The 15,361-nt window shown below is 50.8% G+C and overlaps 1 pseudogene; it reads left to right on the top strand.

Moving 5' to 3' along the window:
- Positions 1–215: 215 nt before the first annotated feature.
- Positions 216–1,848, top strand: LOC102998335 (60S ribosomal protein L19-like; annotated as a pseudogene).
- Positions 1,849–15,361: the final 13,513 nt, after the last annotated feature.

The following is a 15,361-nucleotide window of genomic DNA, read 5'->3' as shown; positions in this document are numbered from 1 at the left end:
AATGAAATAGCCTGTTTTACTTGGTGTCCTGAGTGTTGTTTTATAATCACAATTATTAAGTTTCTTAACCCTTCAGGCATGGCACCTATTATTATTTCCATTTCATAGACAGGGAAAATTGAGGCTTATCGTAAATGATTTTCCCACGATCACATGCTGTTAAATGGCAAAGAAGAGCTTGGAACTCAAGACAGTGGGGCTCTTTCTACTACACCAGGCTTTCTCAGACCTTGACGAAGGTTGCTAGGAAGAGGGTGTAGGCAGAACCAGAAGAGAGATGTCGGAGGCAGGAAGAGCACTGGAGCAGCCTGGGTCACTTCAGGTCCTCACAGCTAACTTTGGTTCATAGGTTAGAAGAGCAGTGTCGTGAAGCAGGGGGCAATACGGCTTATGCCCTTCAAATTGTTTCCCCTTTGCCGCTTCAAGACTGAAGTGGATGGAGCCCGTGAGCAATCTGCCCACAGACCTGGGACCTAGAATGGGAAAGGGAGGACTCAGCCTTTGGGTGTCTATCAGAGGATAAATGGTCAAGGGTCTCCTTGGAAATGTGAAGTTGAGTGTGTCTCTGATGAGGTCTGAGGAAGTTGAGTCCCGTGACAAGTGAGCTCTCTATTCTGGGGCGGGGGGCAGTAAGGGAGAAATAGCATTTTAATTTTTTTTTTAGTGTGGTGGGGAACTATAGGTCATTTACACACACACACACTCACACACACACACACACACACACCTTGGGCAGGCTCAGTGTCTGGGACATGGTTTGGGGAAAGCAAAGTGGAATCAAAAATGGCAGTTCACTCTTTTGCTGCTGCGGCCGCAGGCATGAGTATGCTCAGGCTTCAGAAAAGGCTTGGCTTCAGTGTCCTCCGCTGTGGCAAAAAGAAGGTCTGGTTGGACCCCAATGAGACTAATGAAATTATCAATGCCAACTCCCATCAGCAGATCCGGAAGCTGATCAAAGATGGGCTGATTGGGCTTCCCTGGTGGCGCAGCGGTTGAGAATCCGCCTGCCAATGCAGGGGACACGGGTTCTAGCCCTGGTCTGGGAAGATCCCACATGCCGCAGAGCAACTAGGCCCGTGAGCCACAACTACTGAGCCTGCGCGTCTGGAGCCTGTGCTCCGCAACAAGAGAGGCCGCAATAGTGAGAGGCCGGCGCACCGCGATGAAGAGTGGCCCCCGCTCGCCGCAACTAGAGAAAGCCCTCGCACAGAAACGAAGACCCAACACAGCCAAAAATAAATAAATAAATTTATTAAAAAAAAAAAAAAAAAAAAGATGGGCTGATCATCTGGAAGCCTGTGACAGTCCATTCCTGGGCCTGATGCTGGAAAAACACCTTGGCCCGCCAGAAGGGCAGGCATAGGGGCATAGGTAAGAGAAAGGATGCTACCAATGCTCGAATGCCCGAGAAGGTAACCTGGTTGAGGAGGATGAGAATTCTACGCCGGCTGCTCAGAAGATACCGTGACTCTAAGAAGATTGACCGCCATGTGATCACAGCCTGTACCTGAAAGTGAAGGGAAAAGTGTTCAAAAACAAGCGGATTCTCATGGAATGTATCCACAAGCTGAAGGCAGACAAGGCTCGCAAGAAGCTTCTGGCGGACCAGGCTGAGGCCCGCAGGTCTAAGACCAAGGAAGCCCAAAAGCGCGAAGAGTGGCTCCAGGCCAAGAAGGAGGAGATCGTCAAGACTCTGTCCAAGGAGGAAGAGACCAAGAAATACAGTTCTCTCCCTCTTCTCTCTTCATAGTGGCCTCGGCAATTACATAGATCACTCATTCAATAAAAAACAAGCCTTTATCTGCTTTAAAAAAAAAAAAAATGCCAGTTCACACTTAGTCCTCACTTTACCACTGCTCTTTCTCTCCAAATCATGGACAGCTAAACCAGAAGGAGCTAGAGAAATCATTTGGTCTATCCCTCAGCCTCTGGGCACTGGTAGAAGCTGACAGGTGGAAACCTAAAGTCAGCCCAAACGTGATCAATGGCAGAAATGCCAGCTTTCAGGAGAGAAGGTTTGGCTTTCCTCCTGGGAGCTATGTCTGGCCAAAGGCTGCCTCTTCCCACCTCCTGCTGGAACTGGGTTTTTTACAGTTGATGCTACCATTGCTCCCTTGGCCTATTCTAGTAGCTGTGGTGGACTTATAACAACTTTCCCGGTCTACTTAAAGCTCCAGAACCAGGCTGAGAGCACATATCACTCTTCTCCATCTTCCATGGCCCATCAGAAGTGGGACATCTTCTTCCAATGGTGCCCTCCATCCTTATCCAGTAATTCCAGCCATGGGGGATAAACACTGAGGGCTTCAGGATGTATAGGGAGTACTTTGCATTGTTGAAGCAACCAGAGATATCCATTCTAAACCTCTTTTTTGGGTGGAAGTTCTTTTTTTTTTTTTTCTTCTGCTGTGCCTAGGGGCTTGCAGGATCTTAGTTCCCTGACCAGGGATTGAACCAGGGCCCTTGTGTGTGAAAGCATGGAGTCCTAACCACTGGACCGCCAGGAAGTTCCCTGGGTGGAAGTTCTTAGACAAAAGGGACCGCTGTTTACTGGCTCCTATCCCCTCTGAGATTTCCTGATTGTCAGAGGTCCTGAATGTGGAGACAGCTACCTGCCCTTGAAGCCAAGATGGCGCCTAATCAGGAAACTTCAGGACCCCTGCTTCTTCCCTTCCCTTGGCTGCCCCTCTACTCCAGGTACCCTCCTCTCCTGCCACCACTCCCTTCCCATTCCTCCTTTCTCTCTCTCTCTCTCTCTCAGCAAGTTTTTTATGTGATTACAGGCACTGCATGGTAATTAGTGCTAAACTCATTTGCACAACTACAGTTAATTGGCTACAACAATTAATTAATGTGTTGGAAATTTGGCACTGGAAAAAAAAAGTTTGTCATCAAAAAAAGGGCAAAAATTGTAGAGTGAGATACCCATAAAAATCGAGGGCAGGCTTCAAAAGCCCAGCTGGGCCTCAAACTTCAGGCTGGCCTCAGATGCCTTCCGACTCTCAACTTCAACACATTTTCCTCTTTCCTCTTTCATTTTTTCCCTCTTCCTTTCTCTATTTCTCTTCTTGCTCTCTCTCTTTTTTTTTTTTTTTTTTTTTACAACTTAAGCAAACTCATTTCCCTGATAAAATATAGCATGACTAATGGCTAGAGCATGTAAAAATCATTGGGAAAATGTCCTTGGAAGACGAATGCATTTTCAGCAGAATAATTAACTTAATTAACAAATTCACATGCATATTCATCAGGCTATTAATGTCTTCTCGGCTCAGCTTGATGAACATTGCGGTAATAACCATCTCATTTACATACTGCATTCTACTGCGATCCAAAACAGAGACAACATACAGGCGTATACACACACACACACACACACACACACACACACACACACACTTGCACCACTACACACAACATGCCTCGGTCGCTTTGACTTCCAAGTTGGCTGGGGGAGAGAGAAGGAGAGAGAGAGTGGGGGCTGGGAAACCCGACTGGGTGGTGTGATCTTTAGAGGGTCATGAGTGAGGTGGGCTAAGGATGCCTACATGTGAATGTCTGAGAGAACTTTAATTCTCTCTCTCTGTCTCTCTGTCGCTCTCCCTCTGCCTCTTTTTCCTCGTTTCCTTTTCTCTGTGTCATTTTCTCCCTTCTTCTCTACCGCCCGCCCCCCCCCAAACCATGTCTCTCTAGGGAAAAACTTGGTATCCGTGCCAACTTTTTCCCCCCTCCCTTCCTCCTTCTCTCTCCTCCTTCCCCTCTCCCAACTGCTGCCAGCCGGCATCAGCGCCGAATTGCCATCTCCTTCAGCTCTCTGTGGAGCAATCTCAGAGAGCAGTAAGGTGTGACGCGGAATTCTGCCGGTTTCGCAGCACCGCCTGCGGAAAGAGCGCAGGATGGCGGAGGAAGATTAAGAGAAATCGCGAGCAGGGCTCGGCTGCCATTGGTGTGTGCAAACGCCGAGGAGCAAGGGAGAGGGAGAGCGAGGAGGGGGGGTAGAAAGGGAGGGGGAAACCAGCAGCTGTCGGCCTAATTCTTCTAACACTCTGCTTGTGGTCATATTAGAAAAACAGATTATGCCCCTCGGTGCCACTCACTTATACTTGACATACGTTAATGTTCTGTATCTCCATTCTCGGGGCTTGATGACAGTGGACTTCAGGTCTAGGAGGATGGGGGTCTGGGTGGCCAAGGGGCAGAAAAAGACCCTGCCTCCTCATTCTTCCTGACCCCCAGCCCCAGCCTGTACCTGATCTTTAGAAAGGAAGCCTGGGCCCAGAATTTGCTTCTGATGCCACCACTTGCCCCTGCTTTTTTCAGCCCTTAAGAGGTGCAGAGGTCAGAGGACACCTGGAAGTCCTTTCCCCTAAAAGTGACTCCCCCTTTAGAGTCTTAATAGGTCACTTTAGAGCCAAGTGTACCAGCTTTGTGGCATCCCCACCCCTAACCTTTCTGTGGGCCCTGCCCCTCAAATCAGAAGTTGGGGATCAGAGAAAGGGCTCTATGAAAGTTGGTGCTCCTTGAGGGGGTTACAGAGAAGCCATAAGCAAAACAAGGCCAGGTTTGTTTCTGGGTTGCTATGGAAACCAGGTTCCCTCCTCCTGGCAGAAAGGGAGGAGTGCCTGAGGCCTTCCTCCTTCCACCAATACTGAAGGCTATAAAGGCGGAGTTTGCTAAGGCCTGGGTAATAGGGCTGGTCTTGGAGGACACACCAACCATTCCCCAGAAGCCCAGCCTGCCAGTCAGTCTATAGCCCTTCGACCCCCACCTTCCCTACTCTCTCACCCCAATATTCAGTCAAAGGAGGCTTTTTCCTCTAGGTGCCTTGTCCTCTATGGAAACCTGTTGCTTAGCAACCACTAGTGCCTTCTTCCTAATAACTCGCAGGGACTGAGAGATATAATATCTGTCTCTATATTCAGTTTCCCTCCCTTGTCTATTTATATTTAATAGCCGAAGCCCTGTCTTGGGTTCCCTTGGCATCTGTTTTAGAAGGAATAAGCTGCAGCCTTATAAAGTTACACCCTAGGAAGAATTTCCAAACAGGGAAGAGTTGGAGAAAAGACTGGAGTAGGTAGGGAAGCTGTGGAATCATATTCTCTTAAGTATAGGTAGAGGAAAGAAACTAGTATTTAGAACTTGGAATGTGGGGAGGGGATGTCCAAAGAGATTCCCAAGGGTCCACTCAGGACCTGGAATGGATGCTAACAGAGCTGCTTCCTGGCCTGGCATTTTCCTCTCCCCACACCCTGCCCTGTCCCTCCGTCCTCACCACTTCCAGTCTAGAGTGCTCTCATATTTCCATATATGGGAGGTTCATCCCTCTGGGGATGTCCAGTTTTCTAATGTCTGGATTAGACTTTAGAAAGGGGGGTGCTGTGTCGATGTGTGTTCAACAAGGCCTGGGTTTTTCAGGGCAGGAGATCTGAGCTCTCTACTAGAAAACCTCAGACTTGACCTGGCAGTGGAGGTGGTACAATAATCAACAAAAATGAGGAGCAAGGAAGGCCCAAGAGTAGCCTAATGGCTGCATATAGAGTCAGGAGACTTGGGTTCCGGTCCCCTTTCCTTACTCTCCTGTGATCCAAGTTATTCACTTAATCTTTTAAACCCCTTGTTGCTTTATTTGTAGATGAATAATAATAATGTTTACCTCCCTGGACTTTAGCAGGATCAGTTAAAGTAATATGTGAAAGGAAACACCTTGGAAGCCATCCAATTTAACTAAAATATTATTTTAAGGTTTGGCAAAGTTCTGACTGCTGGGAAGAGGGAAGCATCATGAATCCAGCCTGGCCCTGGGCTTAGGAACATCATTAGTTTGTTAGCCAGAAAAGTGTGATTCTTTGCCCTCTGGTCAGTGGGGTAGGGAGATTTAAATCAAAATCAAACACAAAGCTATATGGGAGAGTATCATGCAATGTCCCTACCCTCCCCACCTCCATTCCCAACCTCTGACCTCTAGTTCTTCCTGCCGATTCCCCGTGTTGACCCTCCACCTTCTCCCCAGTCAGCACCTTCACTGCCATTGTACTCACTTTCGGACTGTACAGTTTCACCCTCTGTACCCCCCTCCTCGGCACCTCCTCCAACCCGAGCCTTCTGTGGGAGACAGATGGGGTGTCTGCAATGGAAAAGGCTCTGGGCTCTACGCCGCCTTGGGTGGGCAGCCCCCCTCCTCATCTCCCCACTACTCCCTCTCCCTACCTAAGACACTCAGATTCACCCCGGGCAGCTTTGGGAGCTGCTGAGGATTCCAACTGCCTTCTCAGACTCAGCCCCAGAAGCACAGCCAGAATGCCATCTTTCTCCAAGACCTAGACCCCAGCCCCTCTTCATGGAAGACCAATGCAAAGGAAGAAGTAGTTTGGGGGATGGTAGAGCTCTATGTGAAGGGACTAATGTGGAGAGGCCCAGAGTCCCTCACTGACGACTGGATGGCTGGAGTCTGGGGCCTGAGTTGACAGAGGAGGCTAAGCCTAGGCAGTTCCTTTGTTCCAGAAATCTGGGGTCCCTGGAGGGAGGCTCAGCTTAGGGAGGGGGAAAAGGGAGCTTACATTACAGAGCACCAACTGTGAGCCAGGCACAATGCCAGAGCCTTTCCATACCTGTACTCACAACTAGCAGGTGAAGAGTCAGGGCGGATAGGTGTCTCACGAGCTCGCAGCATCTCTCAGCACAGTTGACCACCTCCTCCTTTGATTCTGTGATGTCACTGCCAATTCTCCTACCACTCTAGCTGCTCTTTCTCTGTCTCCTTTGCAAGCTCATCCTCAGCTCCTTCGACTCAGCCAAGTCCCCCGATTATATACTTTCATGGTACTATATAGTCTTCTTTCATAACATTTAGTGCAGTTATTTCATACTTATTTGTGCAGTCCTTTGAATAATGATCCTATTTCCCTCACCAGATGGAAAGTTCCACAAGGACAGTGACCTTGTCTGTCTGTGTTCACCAGTGTGTGCCCAGTGCCCAGCACAGTGCCTAGTATAAAGCAGCTCTTTGGTAAATATTTGTTGAGTGAATGAAAAAATGACAGAAGGACATCTCTCTGGCCTAAACTCAGCTTAGTAGCCACACCCCCACCCCAGTGCTGACTCACCTGCAATGTGTGGAACAGGGAACAAGGTGCCTGGGAGGCCAGGCCACTTCATTTTCCCTGGAAAAAGCTATCAGGACAGGACAGGCCAAGTCCCAGGATATGGGGCCCTTGCCCTGCCCAAGCCTGGTCCTGCCTGTCTGCCCTGCAGCTTCTCCAGGGATTGAGAGAATTCAAAGTCCCAACAAAGTCTCCCCATGTTCGGGCCTGAAATCACTCGTGAGCTGGAAGGGAGGAGTTCCACTGGGAAAGGGTGCTCTGCATAAGGCTCTTTTCTGCCTTACTGCCTTAGCTGAGACTACAGAGACCATCTGCTATCACCCCTCTGTTTGCTTCTGTCTCTTCCCCTGGGCTTCAAGGAAGAAGATGATTTGACCAAGTGGGAGGGATAGATGGTAAGAGCAGGATAGTCCTCTTGTTCCTTGAAATCTCTTGGGGGCTGGTGATGAGCCTCAGCCAGGTGATTGGAGCAGAGGAGCACAGGATCCAGCAGCCTCAAGTCCTTTGGAGCTGAACTCTCTAGACCCTGGGAAGCAGGGGTGGACAAAATGACCTCTAGGAGTGGCCAGGCTTTAGTCCAGGGCTTTATCTGACCTCTTTGCTGCCCTTGCCATCTGACCTCAAATAATATTCCCGAGTCTGCAGAAAGTTAGAGTTAGGCCAGGCCCAGCAGCCCTTTGCTCTCCCTGGTCGCTCCTCATTCTAGCCAACCACCCAGCCCAGAGCATCTCTCCCACCCAGCTCAGGACCAATACCCAGTCCTCATGGCAGCTTCCCACCCAGCCCCCTTATCCTGACAGTGCCCCTCAGCACCCAGGCACCCGGGGTCATGGATCTGGAAGCCATTCTAGGCAGTGTTGTTCTCTTTGACCCCACCTGTTCTCTGGGCCCCTAATGAAGTAGGACAACTCAGGCTATGGGCCAAATCCTTGTGTCCTCATCAAAAGCAACATCTGTCCCCTCCAAGAAGATAACCCTGTGGAGAGGGGGGTGAGACAGGCACAGGGTAGGAACCACCATCCTTCTTGGGCCCTCACTCCAGATTCCACTGCAGGCACAGATTGAGGGTGAGGGCCAAGACAGCCGCAGAGTCCTACAGTCACATGTGCCCTGCACAGGCCTTCATGTCTCTGAGCCTCTGAATACGAGGGCCCCTCCTTGACTCACCCAGCTACCTGGGCTGCTGCTGCCGCCAAGCCGGCCTTCTTTTATTCATGCGTTGTTTCATTGCTGGCAAATGCTGCTGCTTGCTGCTGTTGGAGGCGTTCCTGCCAAATCCATCCCAACATCTTGGCCTGGCATCAGGGCAGCATGCTAATGTGGAAATTTAAAGAGCCGCTCGGCTTTAAATCAGAATTTTAAATGAGCAGCAGTGATCCAGAGGGACCCGGGCAAAATCGAACAGTATCTGATCCACCCTTCCTACCCCCACTCCCATAGCATCACCCCGCTTCCTCCCACCTCTCCCCTTGACTTGGACACTAGATGCGGGAGTGGCATGGGGCACGCTAGGGGAAGAAGGAATAGGTGCAGGATGGAGTCATCCAGGCCAGTAAGCAACTAGAACCCCCCACTCAGGACCGGGGAGGAATCCACTGCTTGCTGTCATGGGCAAATGGAGGCAGGGAACCTCTACACAAGGGAGCAGGGCTGGGGATGGTGAAACTGACATTCCTACCCCACTTCCCATTTTACCAGAAAACAAGAAGGGAAATCCCAGAGCAGAGAAAAGGTAGAATTCCATGAAGACACTCACATGCCACATATACTTGTGCACACTGGGATATGTACACACAGCTGTGCACGCAGATCAGAGTGCTTCCTGAGTCCCCCTGTAGCACATATACCCGCACCTTGTACATCACTCATACATGGAGGAGAATTATTCACATGTGCAGGTCAGTCTTTCTTCTCATATCCAGGCCACTGTCCTAACCAGAGCAAGTTGGTTTCTGCAAGTTGCTAGCCAGAGCTGTGCCTCAGGTTTTTCCATGAATCCTAATGCATCAACATTCCCCAGCTCCTGGCAGCTACCTTGAGTCAGCCGTATTTGTGACGGAGCCCCAGATCAACTCTGCCAGGATGGGGTAGGGGGCACCTGAGCTCATCCTGTGTACCTGTCATGGCTACAGTGTGGTGCCTTCTCCGGTGACCATCAGGTGACAGGCTCAGACATCTCATCTGAGAGAGGTTCTGGGCATAGCCTTGGTTTCGGAGAGAAGAGGGGGCTAATGGGAGGTGAGAGAGGCAGAGCCTGTGCCTTTCTGTGACTCTCCTTCCTCCTTACCTGTCTCCCCTCATTATCAGAAAAACTTTATTGAGTGCCTACCCTCAGGGAGACACTGTGCTTAGTTTAGCACAGTGCCTCATAATTTTCTGGACTGGGTTGATGACAGCCCCAGAATCTGGATGTGCTGTCCCCATTGGAGGATCCATAATGACTCGCATGGTAACCTCAACCTTATCCATGTTAAGCTGCTAGGCCCAGGGATGCTCCCTGACCTTCCCCAGGATTCCCCCTCCCTAAAAGAAGAAGCCAGCTCTTCTGTGGGCTGGTGTGGCTGCCAGCCAAGAGGCTTGGGGCAGGCCTGGGGCATGCAGCTGGCACCTGCCCCCCAGATCCCCAAGGAGCACCCTCCTCCCCCACTCCATAGCCCCATTTAGATGGCCCCTGGGCTACAGGGAGACAGAGCTCACCGCTCCCCATTCGCAGAGAAAACCTCGAGCTGGAAAGCCCATCACCTCCCTTTCCACTACAACATGCTCCAAGATCCTCCATCCAGATTAGATATACTAAAGACACACCAGGTACTTTTTCCAGACAGGACCAAACACTTAATACAGTAGGGGTTGGGCTGGGGCTAGGTAAGGGGCCTTGAGGGGTGAGGCCTGGGCTGGAATTATGGGAGAAGTTGCTGAGGTCAAGAGATGATTGAGGAAGAAGAACTCAATGGGAGTGAGATAGGACAGGGGGACATGAAGGGAAGGGGCTGAGTGAATCTGCCTCCCTCATCTAATTAACAACATGCAAATAATATGCAAATAATCCCCTCTTTGTTTAGAGACCACAGGGCCTGTGCTTTTTGGAAGTGGGCTACCGAGGGACCACCAGGCAGTGTCTCTGAGACCCTCAGATATGGGACACCCAGGCTCAAGAGAGGCCAGAGTGTGGCTGTCTGGTTCTAGCTTATTCCCCGGATGGACTGTCTCTATGGGCCTCAATTTTCCTATGTGTGAAATGGCAGGACTGGACAGGATGATCTCTAAGGCTTCTGTCCATAACTGACAGTCTAGGATTCTCTGATCTGGGACCCAGTGCCAGCCCAGGGCAGACAGCTTGATTCCATTCAGGGGTGGAAGCTACTCGGCTCTCTTGCCCCTGCCTCCCACCTCAGCAGTTCTATCATGCCACCCCCCACATCCCCATGCACCTGCCATTCCAAATGTGGGTCATTTCCTGAAGGCAGTGTTTTCTCTTACTCCGTGCCTTTACCCACACTGTTTCCTCTGTTTGGAATGCCCTTCCTGCTTTAGCCCCTCACCTGGCTAACTTCTTCTCCAACTACAACAGCATTACCTACCTTACCCTTCCACCCTCTGGGCATCCCTATGCACTGTTTACTTCTCTCATTTCCCACTAGACTGTGAACTCCTAGAGGGCAGGTACTGGGTATTGTTCAAGATGGAATTTCCACTGTAAATGTATTGGTTTCCCCAGGTTGCTGTAACAAATTCCCCCAACCTTGGTGACTTATAACAGAAATTTATTCTCTCACATTTCTGGAGGCCAGTAGTTCAACATCAGTTTCACTGGGCCCAAATCAAGGTGTCAGCAGGACTGTGCTCTCTCTAGAGGCTCTAAGGGAGAATCTGTTCTTTCAGCTTCTAGTGGCTGCTGGGCATTCTTTGGTTGTGGGCACGTCACTCCAATTTCTGCCTCTGTCTTCACGTCGCCTTCTCCTCTTCTGTGTGTGTATAATCTCCTCTGCCTCTCTCTTATAATGACACTTGTGGCATTTAGAGCCCACCCAGATGATCCAGGATATTCTATCTCAAGATTCTTAACTTAATCACATCTGCAAAGGCCCTTTTTTCCAGATAGGTAACATTCACAGGTTCCAGGGATCAGGATGTGGACATATCTTTAGACTACCAAAATAAGCAAAGACATCTTTAAATTTACCTTTTGATAAGCATTTGCCATGTGCCAAACACCATATATACATTTTTCTCATTGCATTTAAGTCTCACAATAAAGGTATTGTGAAAAGTAGGTATTAATGCCTCTACTCTACAGATAAAGAAACTGAATAAGGCTCAGGAGATTGAGTCACCTGCCCAGACTCACATAGTTGATGAGTGTCAGAGCAGGATTTAAAACCAGATGAGCTTGGTTCCAAAGCTAGCATGATTTTTGCCTCACCAACAGCCTCAGAGCCTACCTCAGGCCCTGGCACAAATTTCTTACCTGAATAGATGTGCCGAAAGAGAAAGATAGGTGGACAAGAGACAGGAAGATGGAGGCCCAACCTGCCTAATGATATTGACTCAGGTTTTCTTTTGCCAAAGACCCCTTACCACTTCTTTAATCCTCCCCCATCACCCTTGACCCCCTTTTTCAGAAGACTGGAATCTCCCCCAGTTTGTAGCCCCCTGCCAACTACTGCTGCCCAGAGGGGTGGCACAGTGCCTGGACTTGAGGCAGGAGATATCAAATCACAGAACCAGAGGGAACTCTGGAGGTCACCGCTTCTAGCCCTCTGCCCACATACAGGCCAGCGCATGAGGACAGGACAGACAGGGTCAGGGTAGTGGGCAGCAGAAAGGAGAAGTAGCCATCTCTTATCTCAGCTACCCTTTCTCCCCACTTCTTACACGATTTGTGTTGGGAAGTCCTCACTCAAGCCTAACCTTCCAGACATCATGATGTAATGAAAACTGGCCAGGGTAAGAAGTCATGTAAATCGGTCCTAGATTGTCCAAAACATAAAATGAGATTTTGGCTAAGTCCCTTCACCTCTCTGGGCCTCTAATTCTTCATTTTTAAAATGGGATCGATAATGATAATAATACCATCTCACAGGGCTGGTGGGGGTATAATAACAGGAAAGAAGCAGCTGACCCATAGCCTGGAGCAAGGCAGGTGCTGTGAGACTATTTTGTAACAGCCCCTCAGCACTCCAGCCGAAGCCCTTCATCCTGGGTAACACAGGGCTTTGCTCACCTCAGCCAGTCTGGTCTGCCTTGCGCGCTAGACTGTGAACTCCTCTTGGCAGGACCTCGCTCAATTTTTAATCACTGCCCATTCCCCTCCCCAGTCTAGCCCTTGCTTGGGCGCGTAGGCTCAATCTACATTTGATAAACAAACGAGTGAGGGTATGAGTCAGACCCCCAAATCCCGAGAGGCACAGGGCCTGACTCCCACCACTAAGGGCACGCCCCTTTCCCCTGGGGTCCACGAGTCGGTGGCGGCAAGGAAAGAGGCGCTGCAGCTTTAAGATTTCTCTTGGGCGTCCCGGTTGCCAAGGCGCGGTTGCCAGGGGCCTGCGTGGAGCTGCGTCCTGCCTCAGCGCGCGGACTCCGTGTTGCCGCCGCCGCCGCCGCCGCCGCCGCCGCCGCCGCCGCCGCCGCCGCCGCCGCCGCCGCCGCCACCGCCGCCACGGGTTCGGCTCCTCCGAACCGTCTGGCGGACTTGGCACCGGCCCCGGCCCTTCAGTGCCCCCGCGGTGCGTGGCAGGCTGCAGCTTCATTATCCTGATTGATTCCTCCTGCTCCCCGACACCGTGGGGGCCCCAGCCAAGGAAGGGGGGGATGCGATGCTGAGGCCGCATCTGCGGGCCCCTTCCCCGGCCTTTGCCCCCAGTCGCTCCTTGGGCTGCCGGGTCCTCGGTGCCCTGCTGCGGCAGGCCAGGCAGAGCGGGTAGGGAGAGCCGGCCGGCCTTTGCCCCCGGTGGGCGGGAGGGCCCCAAGGAGGAGCGGAGCTGAGTCCGGGTCTGAACTCCGTCCCAAGGGCCCATAATGCCCTCCCTGGGCCACGAACACCGCCGGCCTTCGGGCCTGCCTTCAGCAAAAGTTTTGCCCCTTCCCCAGGAGGGTACGGATGGTTTGGGGTGGGGAGGGAGCACAGTGATGGACTGAGAAATTCAGTAGAACAAGTCTTGGCAAAATGGGAAATGTGACATCTTCGAGGAGAACTGATCACATGGGCCAAGGCAGGGTGGCACATGTCTTATCAGATGCTTCCGTGGGTGCCTTAAGTACAGTTCTTAGGGGAAGTAGGGACAGGGTCTGCTCAAACAACACAGGACACAGCAAGGATCTGAGCTCAAAGGAAGGCCAGGGGCCTCTAGAGAACCTGTCCCCGCATCTAGCAGCGGTGGTCTGGCCATGAAATCCTGGCCCCCAGGAAACCAAGTGCTGAGGGGAGACCTCAGTGGAAAGAGCATCTGGGGGCCAGACCTGAGATTAGAGGCTCTTCTTAGGTCAGCTGCTTGGTTTGTGACTTGGGCAAGTGACTTTACCTTTCTTAGCCTTGGTTTATTCATCTGTCAAATGGGGTTAAGACTTCCCTGACAGTTGTCAATAGTTGAATGGGATAATATGTTGATGGCAGGACCCTGCCTAAATTCTGGCAAGAAAGAGAAAAGAGATGAGGGGCTGGCTTCCATCCCTGCTGCTCTGTTGGGTGGATCCCTAATCTCTCCTTGAAGGAGGTAAGTGTCCATATGCTTACGTCCCTTTTTAATTGGAAGAAGACCTGGAACCTTCCAGCCAGAGCTGCTTCCTTGTCAGGGTAAAGGGACAAAACTTCTCTCCACCTCATTGGCATGGCATGAACTTAACTTCTACCCTCCTTCCTTCCTTCCTTCCTCCCTCCCTCCCTTCTCCCTTCCTTTTTATTTTTCTTTTCTTTTTTCTTTTTTACATTTACCAGTTTATCATAAAGATTGCAAAAGAACAGCAGACAGCAGATGAAGAGGTACACAGGGCAAGGTCCAGAAGGGTCCCCATGGAACTGGGGTGCACCACCTTCCCAGCACATGGATACATTCACCAGCCCAGAAGCTTATCAAATCTTGTTGTTCAGGAGTTCTCATAGAGCTTAATCTGGCATAGACTTAATTTCTAAATTCACATCAGGTTCTCCATGCCTCTCTGGGTGGGGCCTCTCTTCCTACAAGCCATGACAGTCTCCCTCTAGTGCCTGGGCCCTGTCCTTTCCAAGGGCCAAACCTGGACTATTTCTTATATAGACAGGCTTTTTGGCTAACTCCAACCTTTAGCTTTCCTCAGCCCTGGGAAGGAGGAAGCTGGTGAAGGATTTGAGGCCAGTTTTTCCAGTGGCAGTGGCGTTTGCGAACCTGATCTGGGCCACTCTGGCAACTCAGTGTCTATCTCTGGGCGTGTTTCCTCATCGGTGAGTTCATTCATTTATTCTTCCAGTCTGTATTTCCTGGGTGACCACACTGGTGCACCCAGCAGGTGGGAGTTTGGGAATAACACAGAGTGGGTGGGAAGAACTTTACTCTGAAGCCACTGATCTGGGGGCAAAACAGACAGACACACATGTCAGCCTCTCTAATACAAGGGTATTTACTTCAGGAGGATCTCTCAGATTATAGAACATTCCACAATGTCATGATGCTTCCCCCTTCCTTCCTGAACACAGCAGACTCTTGCCCTGGACTCTTGAGCCAGAAGCTAATTGCTTTCCTGTGGGAAAAGGCAGATCCTAAAATCTGAGCCTGGAGCTTTTGTTTATTCTGTTTTGTTGGAATTATCTGTTTCTATAGCAATCATGCATTACTTTCATATTCAAGGTAAAAACACAATAAAAACATTCCCAGTTTGGGAAAAAAGATAGCAGGGAGGGAGGATTTTTTTCCCCTCTGGTCACCAGACGTATCTAGGCATGCCAGGCTGCCCAGGGCCCTTGATCAATGTGGCCCTGTGAGCAGCTGCCTGAGTCTACCTACTGACCCTGCTGCCCACCTGCTCCTGGCTGCCCTGCTCCATCCTCAGCGTTTACAGGCCTGGGCTCCACTTCCTATTAATACAAACCACGTGGGACCCTTGCTGTGGTGTCTCTAGGCAGAAGCGGGAGCCACAGCCGCCTAGTGGCTACCAGGGAGACTGGCAGGAAGGGGCATCATCTCCACTAGGCGTCTCCTGGGAAACAGCAAGCTCCCCAGAGCAGGGACACTCGGAAGTAAAATCCTGCCTCTCTGTGTGTTTGTATGTGTGTTGGGGCGGGAGGTGGC

The sequence above is a fragment of the Balaenoptera acutorostrata genome, chromosome 20, assembly GCF_949987535.1.
Source record: "Balaenoptera acutorostrata chromosome 20, mBalAcu1.1, whole genome shotgun sequence".
NCBI lineage: Eukaryota > Metazoa > Chordata > Mammalia > Artiodactyla > Balaenopteridae > Balaenoptera > Balaenoptera acutorostrata.
Note: the sequence above shows the minus strand (reverse complement) of the source record. Positions and strands in the feature narration are given on the sequence as shown.